Source organism: Pteropus alecto, unplaced genomic scaffold (genome assembly GCF_000325575.1).
Source record: "Pteropus alecto unplaced genomic scaffold, ASM32557v1 scaffold75, whole genome shotgun sequence".
Taxonomy (NCBI): Eukaryota; Metazoa; Chordata; class Mammalia; order Chiroptera; family Pteropodidae; genus Pteropus; species Pteropus alecto.
In genome coordinates this window covers 9,006,064-9,018,713 of record NW_006440638.1, presented here as the reverse complement: position 1 = coordinate 9,018,713, position 12,650 = coordinate 9,006,064, and the positions used below count along the sequence as shown (strand labels likewise).

Sequence of the window (12,650 nt, the reverse complement as noted above, 5' to 3'; positions counted from 1 at the left end):
TCTTACCTGTACTGTTTGTACTGTGTAGATTTTCTTCAGATTTGATGCACACTCAGCTGCTGTGGCACCAGGGAGAGATCTAAGCAAACATAAGCAAAAGGGCAAAAAAACAGCAAGACAAGTAGTCAGTGTTCCAGCAAGTCTTCATGCAAATAGGTCTAAAACCACAGCACTGGACATTTCTGGGACCAATTTAGAATTTAAAATGTGAAATTCCTATTTTGTGAAGTCATGGGTTTGCTTCTCCTAAAAATAAGCCTATTTTTTTTTTAGTAGAAAAAAAAAAAGAAAGGAAATTTATGTAAGAAAGATATTGGAAACCTTAAAATCACATTTTAAAAAATATTAAAATAAGCTTGTAATAACCATGCCTTTTACGTAGGACTTTGCATAAAAAACTGTGCCTATTGTACAGATGACAATGAAAATGCAGGGTCCTAACCTGGGTGTGTTTGAAAAACTTGTTGGTAAATACTTATGAACTCTTGAGAAAGAGAGTGATCTTTTCCTGACCTTAAGAAAACATAATTACTAAAAGTCGACTTTAGTTTTACTTGAATTTGCATGTGTTTCCAAAACTTCCAGTTATTTTCTCTGGATTATTTAATGAGCTCTGCTGAACTCTGTGGTCAGAATATATAAATCTTTAGTTTGCTATGTGTTCCACTAGATGGCAACATACTACAGGTTTATTCACCAGAAAAACCATGCAAGGTGACTAGTTTTACTCAGCACCATTTCCTGGGATTGAGGATAACATGGCATGGTATCATCAATCCTTAGAAGTTAAGACTCTCAATTACTGACTTTTCTTTCTCCCTATACTGAATTAGCAGTCTAGCTCAAAAACGTTGGGATCCAGCTGTATCGGGCTTAAGGTGAAAATTTACCACTCAAAATAATGCTTGAAAGCCCCACGTCTGTTAGAAATAAGAAGCATGCTGAGAGAATGCACTGGTTCATAGCTGATCCACTAGAGCCTGGAATCTATAAAAGGAATACTTTGTATTCCTTTTATAGATTCCCCTGACTCTCAGAGCCATAGTGTCCAGGGAACTCAAGATGTTGGGCTTCCTGGATAGCCATTAAAATATTACACAGTGGAGATGTGCACAAAACTCACGTAGCTCAGAGGTAGAGGTAACAGCAAAGCAAAAGACCATGCCTAGGTGTCTGTGTGTGTGGTGGAGGTGATGGAGAGCAAGAGGTATAAGTGGCAGAGCTCTAGAGATGACATTCCTATACCTATGGACCAATGAATGCTCCCTGGGTGTCGAATCTGAATATCAAAAATACATTTCTGAAATCAGCTCCCTAGCCTGGAAGTCACTAAGGAAGTACAATTATGAACTAGTTTGGGGACAAACAAGGGACTCCTATTTAGGAGTTAAAGTCTGATAAATAAATCTACCTAAAACACTGGGTTTACAACCCATTTCTAGTTATTTATAAATAAGTAAGACATTGTTTTTTAAAAATGGAAATCCACGATAACCACCATGATTGCATTTTGCTGCCAGACTTGAAGCCTAAAATAACTACGTTGAAGAGCGTGGTGAAGAGTAAGGTACTTGACCAGTGCCTTGCTCTGACAGTGCCTGGGCCTGCAATGCACCCACTACTCTACCCAGATTGTCTGGGTTTGGGGGTGGTAAAGTCCTGACTTGGGTAAGTACTGATGTGCTATTTAACGCAGGCTTTTATGTTTTTTTTTTTGGGGGGGGCGGCTTAAATTATGAAAAGAATAGGGGAAAATACTATAAAAAAAACAAATTTCTTCTGAAGAGATTTCCAATACACATAAAAACTCTATTGTTTTATATGAAAATCTATTGGCATTTACTCCAATACTGATTTTTCTTCCTTTGAAGAGTTTTACTGTCCTCCCCACTGAACATGCCTAGCACACATATCCGCAGCCTGCTCGGAGCACACAGGAGAGGGTACACAGGGCTCCTTCCCTACAAAGCGGTAGGTTGGGGCACTAGACCCAAAGGAAATAAATGTACTTTGTATTTTTTCATTTTAAAATCATATACTTCACATTTTTACTAATTTTTAAAGTTGCACTTCAATATATGATGGTTTAGAATAAGAATAATTTGAGTGCCCACTTCATACAGCATTATGTCAACTTAAGCAAATACAATGTGAGGATAACACCATCTAACCTAATAGAAAATTCATTGATGAACATTTTATTTACATGCCTTTTTTTAAATGTCTCTGGTCTTTTACTCATATTCGAGTATAGGAGGCAATTACACAAAATCATTTAGGTCCCCTAAGTTTCACTTTTTTGAATAAACTTTTTTCTTCAAAAACTTTTGAGGAAATCTAATTTCCATAGTCCAAGAAAGGGCTCTAGAATGAAACAAGGGCTAGGCAGTGTTGATTAGTGTAAGGAAGCAATATCAGTAGCTAGTATGTATAGACTGAATTCTTGCTAGTGCACTAAAAATTTTACCTTCATTACAGCATTGAATCCTTGCAAGCCTACTTATGTAGCTGTCAATATGATAACTCACTATTACACAGGTGAGCAAGGCAGAGCTTAGACAGGTTTGGTAACTTGCGCAAGGACCCAAAAACCTGATTTGAATACAGGTGACCACCTGAGATTTCCTGTTCTTTACCTCTGATTGAACTGTCTAGTCAAGCCATACTTACATTTTTTAAAATGAGGTTTTGCAACTGGCTCTTGGTGTGTTCCCATCAAGTCCACAATTTTTGCTGAATCCCATTTTTAATAACAGATTGTGTCCATGTAACTTTCTTAGAATAATAATCTTTCCAACAGAACAAGGTAGGGAAGTCCTCACTAAAACCGACAGGGCCACAACAATAGCTCTATTCTGATTAACATCTTATGATGCCAATGTATCAGTGTCTGAAAGAAAATATGTCAGGTTCTGTAGAAATTCATTTTCCTAATTTCTTAATAGAGAAAGGTAGATTCTGTGATCTTAAAGGTCCCTTCCAGCTGCTGGTCAGTTTTATGAATATATAGGTTTCAAAATAACAAAACGGTGTTGTTGGAACTTCTGATGGTAGTAAATATTTGGCTTGGCCAGTGGAAGACATGGCATTCTTCTGCAAGCCAAATATGATCCTGACAGCCACTGAAAAACACTAATATGCCTCAATCTCATGTGTGAACCTCAGACATCTTTAACAGGCAAAACTGGGCCATATCCACAGAATCAATTTTAAAAGAGGCAAACAAGCTGAGATTTTTAAATGATCTGCCTGTAAACAGGTCAGTGTGTACTGGACTTGCTGATTCAAAACAGAACCAAAGAATCAGAGCCTATTTTCACATTCTCTGAATTCTATGCCACCCTCTTACAGTATACAGCTGGAGCTGAGAACATAGCAATGGAATAATAAATCCTCCCCCAACTCCTACCCCCCTAGATGGATAAGGTTAAGGAGTGTGAATTGTTCCATCAGGAGTTTCCCCTATGATTTAATATTACTATCATCATGGTTTTATTTTATTGAGCAGGTATTACATGAGAGGATTTTACATATATTATTTCTAACCCTTCCAGCAATCCTGCTAGATTGGTATCATTTATCCCCACTTTACAGATTAGGAAACTGAGACTGAATGAGCCTGTTTCTATAGTACAGTCTATGGCAAATCCCTCTCTCATCCCTTTCTAGATTATCTGCTCCCTTTCCTTGGGCCCATTCACTGCTCTTGTCTATCATTCTCTCCTTCACCACCATCCATCTAGCCACTGTTAGGAGGCAGCAGAAGCAGAGATTCAGGAAAGGGTTAGATGCCACCAGAATCCCTGGCAATAATGATATCTCAGAATGTGGTACAAGGAACACAATTCAGGAAGAATACATCTTCAGGTCATCATTTTCTGGTGCTGGACATTAGAGGAAGATAATTTACCAAACAAAAGCCATAGATGGGCTGTAACAAGAAGGCAGGAAAGGAGAGGGGTTAACAGGATGATGGTCTTTGGAGTCAAAGATCTGAGTTCAAGTTCCATCTCTGCTACCTACAAGCTGTGTGACAAGCCTGACTTGTCTGACCCTCACTTCTCTTCCCTGAACATATTGCTTTGTTACTTTGACTACATGAGCTAATGCCATATAAAACACTGACACAGCTCCTGACATCTAATGAGCAATTGTTGCTGACGTCAACGCCGTCGTCCTCATTATAGTTCTTGACATCATCATCATCATCATCGTCATCATCATCGTCATCATCCTGGGCATAAGAACAGGAATAGATGAGAAAGCAATTAGAACTAAGAGACACTAGCCACATTTTCTAATCTGTGTGACAGAGAGTAAAAATGCCCAGAAGTCTGTGATAGTCACACAGTCACATAGAACTGAGAAACTCCTATATCCATCCTCAGAAAAGCAAGCCCATCAAATGCCTGTCTCTCTGAACTTAAGGCCACAGCTCCAGTGAGGGCTGCCTCCAGAAGCTGTGATGGTTAAGACAGAAGCTGTGATGGTTAAGACAGAAGTGGGAAAGGATCCTTCAGGTCTGCCAAATAGTTGATTAGTATAAAGATGTAACAGGAGCACTTAATGTTACTTACGAACAAAACTCCCAACTCCAGCTTTATATTACTCTTATGTATCTTCAACTTAATGGAATAATGGGAAATGCATCTTAAGATTCTCTATGTAAAACTAGTTAAAATTCCTTGTCATTAGTGGAATTAGGAGAAGGCAGAAGTCCAATAAAGTTGAACCAACTATTATACTTGAATGGTTTTGAGGCACCTAAGCACCATTTACATGCAAAAGTTTAATGTGCTATTTATAAATCATCTTTATCTACTCATTAAAGCAAGTTCCTAAGAACCTGCACAAGACAGAACTCTTTGAGCTCAATTTAAGTGTGAAATGCTTCAAAGCATTTTATCCTCTCTTATTCAAGAAATATTTACTGAGCTTGCAATAACTAAAAAGAAAACATATCATGTGCTACATCCATGCACTAGATCATTTCATCCTCATTAAAACACTATGAGCTAAATAATGGTCACAACTTCATTCTGCAGGGAAGCAAACTAAGTTTGAGAGCAGTGACTTGACTAAAGACACACAGCTGGCTAGTGGTAGAGCTGGAACTTGAACCTTAAGGGAGAGCTTGAACCAAGGGTTGCCTGGCAATGGTGTACTTAGTCACTAGCCTACAGTGATCATTTACTGCAAGACCCACGCTCTGCTTTGTGCCATGAACACAACTCTGAACCAAACACAGTCCCAACTCTCCTATAGCTTGTAATCCTTAATTCAGACTGTCCAGCCTTCCAAATGTGCCTACTCCATTAAACCTGTCCTTAAAGACATGGTTGCTACAGGCTAAGCTCGTGAATAAAGTTCATTGGGTCTTTGTAAATATCTAAGGAAATTACCTTAACCATTACCTGGCTAGCTCTTAGCAGGCCACAGCACCACTTACCAGTAGCTTGGATATGTGGAGATGCTTCTCACAAAGAAAAGAATCTGGAAAGGTTTCCCCAAAACCTGCCTGCATCCATACCCCTTAAAGTGTTGTTTATCAACCGACAGCTTCATCTGGGAGCTTATTAGAGATGCAGATTCTCAAGGCCCCTCTTGACACCTGCTAAGTTCCAGGTAATTCAAATATATATTAAAGTTTGAGGTAACCTGGCCTATGTCATCTAAATCAAGTCACCATAAGAAATGCCAACAACTCAGGAAGTAAAAGCTAATGAACTATAGATAGCATCAAAAGAAAAATATAAATATCGGTATTCTAACACATGCATATTTTTCATCACTCAGAGATGATCAAGACTGTTATCATTAAATGTGAAGGACAATCCTATAATGGCACTTAAATACGGGTTTTAGGCAGGGCTGCCTTCTTCCTCTGCAAATTTTGAAGCAGGAAGGCCTTGGCTTAATTTCCTCTGATGACACTGGCCCATGTTTTCTCTCTTTGTGAAAATATTGGTAGGCCCAGATTACCTCTTGAATCTTGTCCAGCTCTTATATTTTAGGATATGAAATATGAAAGAATTGTATCCCATTCATTGTTCATATTCACAGGAATGCAATTTTCAGCGGGGTTAGGGACCTCAGAGCTTCAGGTCACAGAGTCCCTAATTCAAATCCTTTTTCTGTTCTAGATTAACTGTGTGACCTCAACAAGTGACCTTTCGGGCCTCAATGTTTTCATTTGTAAAAATGTCACTGATACATCCTACTTCAATATTGTGAGGATTTTGTGAATAATTATGTACAGCACCCAGTCTGGTGCCCAGCACAGTGAAGTAAACAGTAGTTAATATTAACAGGTTAAAGTGAAAAAAGATGTTTAAAACTTTGTAGACGGTACAATATATCCAACTAATGGGGACAAATGCCCAGTGGACATGCACACAATAAATGATTGATGAAAAAAGTGGATAATGACCTAATTTGAGAGATCACCTCATTTCAGCGAAGAGAACAACCTTAAAGGGGAAAACTATAAAGCCAAAGATATGTCTCCTAAAACCCAGTCTTCTTGTTGATTTACATGATGAAGGGTGTCCCTTACTTATCAGTCATTCTTTTCAATATGATTTCGTTTTAATTACTTTTAAATAGATCTATGGTTTGTGGTTACATCAGCTTGCTGTTTGAGCAAGAATCACATGCAAAAATGGTCCAGGGCCTATTACTAACATTTCATAATGCATCCATTGAAACTATCTACATAATATAAATGCTTTATTTTTGCATGTTTATTTAATTTTGATTTTCCCTGCTTCCATCTATTGTCACTCCTACCCTACGAGCTCCTTGGCAGTAGCAACTGGGACTCTTTTCATCTTGAAATATAACCAATCCTTCAGTACATGGAGGATAGGTGAAAGAAAAGTATAACCGTATTAGAGTTGAAAAGAGAACTACATAAGGCCAGGTTTGGGCCTGTCATCATGCCAGATTAGCTGTCTTAGGTTTGGAAATTAGAATATGGGATTTGTAATATCAAAGGAGGAAAATATATTTTTTGAGCAGCTTGTATCAAGTAAGAACAAGTAACTTTTCTGAGGATGTTTAGGGCCCTCAGAACTATCTGTAGGAAGCAACCAATGACCCACAGTTGGGCAAGCTGTGAGCCCCTACTGAGGGCCTTCCCTGCCTAATCTGCCCAGAGATCCTTTGCCCCTTATAGAAAATAAAATCCTTGGCCTTTAAGAGAGCCTGTGCATTCAGAAAGGCAAGAATGGGGAAAAACTAGGAAAAGTTGATGAGCCAGCCACTCTCTTCCTATCAACTACGGCTTTCCATGCAGCCTCCTGCCCTTGCCTAGTCCCCATGAGCCATTCTGGGAACAAACATCCTCTTTTTCTAGCCTGGCCCCACCGCCCCCTATCAGATTTGTTGTTATGGATCACACAGTTGGAATGCATTTAAAGCATCACATCCTGAAGGTGGGTCCCGGGTCCTTCTAGAACTCAGTACCTCGCTGAACTCATCGCTGATATTATTAAAGCATACAGCATGTCAGACAACCCCCCTGGACCTGGAGGCCCAGGTCCAATGCTGTCCTCATCTTTGCATTTTCAGCACCTAGAACAAGGACTAGTAACTAATATGCTCAATTAATATGATCGATAAACAGAGCAGTGATTCTCAAGTTCTGATGCCTAAGGCATTTGTTACAAATGTACATTCCACCCAAGAGGTCTGAGTTAGTCCAGGCAGGGTCAGGAGCCTGCATTTTAACAGGCACAGCCAGGTGATTCAGATGTAGGTGGTAAAGGCACTATACTTGGAGAAACACTGGCTGGGTGGAGCTAAACACTGATGGGGTGGAGTTGGTGGGAAATGTTCATGATAGCCCACTTTTATGATTAAAAACACTAGAACACAAAATATGCACTAAGCACCTACTACGTGCATTGCCATGTGCACTCCCAGGAGTCAGACATGAGGAAGTCAGAGCCTCAGGGTCGAGTGGGAGGAACAGAAGAGAGGAATCAATAATCCTAAACCAAATACTGGCCTATAAAAAATGTCAGTGGAAATACAAAGGTGGTGAGTTTAAACCTGCCTGGGCTAAGGGCTATTGAAGGACAATCATAGATTTGGCATCTCAGTAAGGCCTTGAAGGATGTATGGTAGCTTTTCAAGTAGGCAAAGGGAACAAGGGCATCCCAAGCAGAAGGCACATTGTGAGACCAATCTCAGAGGCTGGCAAATCCATGGTTTATCCAGGAAGAGGGCCAGTTTCTGTTATTATCAGAAAGAATGGACAGACTGAGTGGTACTTGGAGCTGGGGAGAGGTAGGTGATGAAGTTACAAAGGAAGTGGGTTTCATATTAGACATAGCAAAATAGCAATTTGTACCATAATCTGTTGTCTATGGTTTTCACTAAAAAAAAAAAAAAAAAAAGCTGAGAAATGCTTTTTTCAAATTAAAGTGGCCCATTTCTGAAAACAAACAACCACAAAACCAATCTGAGCTGCTCTGGTAAAAGTAGGGGTGGAGATCCAGAGTCCCACCTGTCTGGTACACACAACCCCATAGCAGAGGCACCCTTAGGTGATGAGAGGGGGCAGAGGAGTTTTGAAATGACAAAATCAGGTGTAGTGTGGAAGGCTAACCCTGCCAGACCAGGTGAAGGGTGCTTGGAGAAGGAAAGAGCTTGGGAGTAAGTAGGCTAGTGTGTAACTGGAGCTAGATAGGATTAGGGCCTAAAGAAGGAAGGACATAAAGAGGAGGAGATGGCTTAGGCTTGGAGCAAGATTTCCAACAGTGAATCAACAATATGAGGTACAGAACTGGATGAAGCAGGGTACTTAACAGAGAGAAGAGGATTCAAAGGAACAAATGAAAATTCCAACTTTGAAAAACCTATAGGATGCTGGTATTGTTACCCAGAACGTGGTGTGTGTCCAGAACTCAGGAGAGAGCTAAAGGCTAGACAGTAGATTTACAAATGATAAACAGAGCTGTATGAACTACCATGGGAGAAGGGAAAGTCACTGCGGGTAGAATTCAACAACTCCCTAAATATTTAGTGTAGACTTGTACTAGGCTCTGATCTAGGAGTTGAGGACAGAGTGATGGGGGAAAGAATCCTGTGATGCTTACATTATAATGAGAAGACAGGCAAATGGTGCCAACCCTATGGAGAAAATAAAGCAGGGTGAGGGGCATGGAGAGTGCGTGTCTGGATGTGCATGCTAGTTGGTATCAGTGGTCAAGAATGGCCTCCCTGAGAAGATGAAATGTGAGCAGAAACCAGAAAAAGAAAAAAGCATGAGTGTCTAGCAGATAACCAAGGGAGAGGAACTGTGGTGGCAAAGGCCCATGCTTGGGATGATGGAGAAAGAACAAGAGGGCCAGTGAGCTAGAATGGCATGGGCAGGAGGGAGAGTAACTGGGAGGCAGTGGGAGAAAGGTGTACTGGGCAGGGGCAGGAAATGCTGCAGAGTCTCATGGGCTACTTACTATAAGCACTCTGGCTTTTGCTCAAAGTGAAACAGGGAGCAGAGAAGTGGCAATGCTTTACTTAGGTGTTAAAGGGACCACTTTGGCTGCTGTGATGGGAATGGACTGTAGAGGGCAAGGCTAGAGGCAGAGAGAGAAGTTAGGATGCTCTCTCATTCATCCAGGTAAGATAGGCGGTGTGGTCCAAGGAATAGGGTGTAGGTGGTAAGAATGAATTGGATTCTGGATACTTTAATGGTAGAATCAACAGCATTTGTTGAAATGGATGTAGGGAGAGGGAGAAGGACAGAAAAGAGGAGAAAGAGGGGAGGCAAGGAGAAGGAGAATCACAGATGACTCCAAGATTTCTGGGCTCAACCGATAGAAGGATGAAGTTCCTATTAACTGCTCCTATCTGAGACAGGACAAATAGAAGAAGGCAAATTTGGGAGGGAAGTTAAGGAGGTGTTTTGGCACATGTTGAGTTTGGATGTGTGAGACATCCACATAGAGAGACATAAGGAAGAGCTGAATGCACAGATGTAAAGTTTTGGGAATCACCAGCACACAGATGGAACTGAAAGCCTTGTGACTGGATGAGATCACTGGTATGAATGGAGACAAAAAGAGGCCTGAAGACTGGATAAAACTTAGAGAAAAAGGGGTCATCATGTGATGAAAACAAAGTAGTCAGAGACACTCAACCAAGAGTGGCCTCCAAGAATCAAGATAGGGCAGGGTTTTAAATAACCAGAAAATGAAAGGAAAACTCTTCATTCTATGCCCTCAACCAAAATTACCTCCCAAATCTTAAACTCTTAGCCAACAATCTACTTAAAAACAAAAACAAAGATGAACTTATTGGAGTTTACTATTGAGAATGAAAATAACGCCACTGAGGGGCTCCCTAATTCATCTATGAGGGGAATGAATTAACTTGCTGGCTTCCTAACAGTGAATTCAGATAAACTGCTTCAGGAGTATTTGTGTGTCGGGGTGGAGGGTGGGATGGGGGTGGGGTGGGGTAGCCTGTAATTTGGCAGCATCAAATACCAATGTCAGAAGTTAACATTTATTAAGCATTAATGTATTGTTATTTTACATTCATCACTCTCATTTAATTCTCAGAACAGCCCATTGAAATATATCCTATGATTATCCCCCTTTCACAAACAATGAAAGTGAGGCTTAGGAAGGCTAGATCACTTGTCTGTCATCACATAATAGGCTGTATGATAGGACAGGCCAGGAGAGAGGACTTTGGATGTTGTGGAGCTCAAAACTGATGTCTTGGGTGGGAGACGTCAGCTATGCTGGAGTGAAGCTTGCCTTGGTGGGCTCCCCTGAGAACCTTACCACTCTCTCTAGAATCTTGTTTCTCTAGGGGGAAAAGTTATAACTAAACCTCTAGAACTCAATGTGTTCATAACCCCAAGAGGAAGGGGGCAGCCTACATACATGTTATGAACTCTCAAAGAAGTGTAGAAAGTTCAATAAAAGCTAGGAGATGACTGATCAGGCAAAATGAATTCGTATGTGCAATGTTGGAACTAACTATAATTTCTAAATTAACAGAGTCATTTCTATTAAAGATTTGGACATTGTGACAATAATATATTTCATTTTGTTTCTGGCTTTCAGAACACAAATATGTGCAAATACATAAGAGGACAGTATAACTTGTCTTCATTGAAGTTACCGTGTTCTTATCTTAGAAGATACCAGATAGTCTTAAAAAGTTGTGTTATGTAGTATTAATATCAAAGACCATTCTTAACATGTTGTGCCTGTAAGTAGACTAATTTTTGACCTGTTTAAAAAGAAACTCTCAATACTGTTTTCACCAGTCAACAGAATTCACCATTTGGACCACAGGTCCAGGTTTAATTAACACCTTGAAAACAGGTATCAGTTAACAACAGCATACCTTCAAAAACAAAGACACACACGACTTCATTCTGATAGTTTGCCAAAAACGCTCTTGTTATAATAGTAAAATGTCCTCTTAGCATCCCATAATGAAAGTGAAAATGTTTTTGAAAAAATGAGACAGCTGTATCTCACCCACCCCTAACTTCTTTGGTTCAGTGGGAAAGACGGTGCTCCAAGTGTCAATTCTTATAGTTGGGTGCTAATTCCAATCGAAAGAAAGAAACAACGAGCTTGTCTTCCTAAAAAAGATGAATATCGCTTTTAAAAAGTCTTACTGGCATTTTACACAAGGCCTTTTAAGACCAGGTTTGCGACTATTAAGTAAATTTCACATAACACTTCACATACATTTCCTCCTAACACTTAACCGCAGTTGATACAAAGTCATCCAAATGTCCATAGCTCTTGGGACAACTCTGAGGTGTCATGTTGGGCACTCACTGTGTGGCAAATACTAAGAAGGGGCTTTACATTCATCAATTTATTCATTTGTTAAAAATTTATTGTGCTCCTACTACGTGTCTGGCACGATTCTAGGTAATGGGATAAGTCAAAAACAAAGTCCCTGTTCTTTGTTGTTAAGAGCTGAGGCACTGAGACATTGAAAGCAAACAGATTCATAATGCAGTGCGGTAGTATTAAGCATAATAAAAACAAGGGAGGGCAGGAGATTACAGAATGGTTGGAGGGTGCGAGTGTGCTAATTTAGATGCGGTAGTTAGGGAGGCATTTTTGAGAAGATGGCACCTGAGCTGTCCCGTGAGAAAGCTAATAATGGTCCCCACTTTTACTGACAAAGTGAGGTATTGCTCAACATTGAATCCCCAGAGCCTAGCAGGCGTGTGACTCCACAGTAAGTGCTCAAAAAATACCAGCCCATGGATGAGAAAGAATCCAAAGAGGTGTCCATGGCAGCGCCAGTGCGGAGGCGGGTGGAGGCACCCGCTGTGCAGTAATAATACCACCACCGCACACTTCCCGGGAGATTGGTCAACTTTCCCCAGAGCACTCACGGCGAAGGTCGTGTCCTGAGCTCCCCAAGAGGCCCGTGGGGGTATCCGGAACGGCATCGCTCTCCCCACTTTACAACGATTACCCGCGCCTGGCCCACCATCTCCCACTGCCCAGCCGGGACGCCTGCCTGCGGGCGCTCTTTTAAAAGGCAACAGAAGGGGAATGTGCTGCCGAAACTTTTGGGGCTGCGCCTGTTCTCGCCCAGCTGTGAGACGAGGCCGCCAGACAGCCGCTCGCCCCTGCCCAAGCCTCGGTTTCCCA

General features: G+C 40.8%; 1 protein-coding gene across 1 annotated transcript in view; it reads right to left on the bottom strand.

Annotated features, from left to right (window-relative positions):
• The window catches only part of EIF4E3 (eukaryotic translation initiation factor 4E family member 3), a 40,501-nt gene that overhangs the window by 24,445 nt on the left and 3,406 nt on the right, over window positions 1-12,650 (bottom strand). The window contains exon 2 of the mRNA XM_025050801.1: window positions 7-79. The gene's annotated coding sequence lies outside the window, so the exon portion shown is untranslated. The remainder of the gene's footprint in view (window positions 1-6; window positions 80-12,650) is intronic.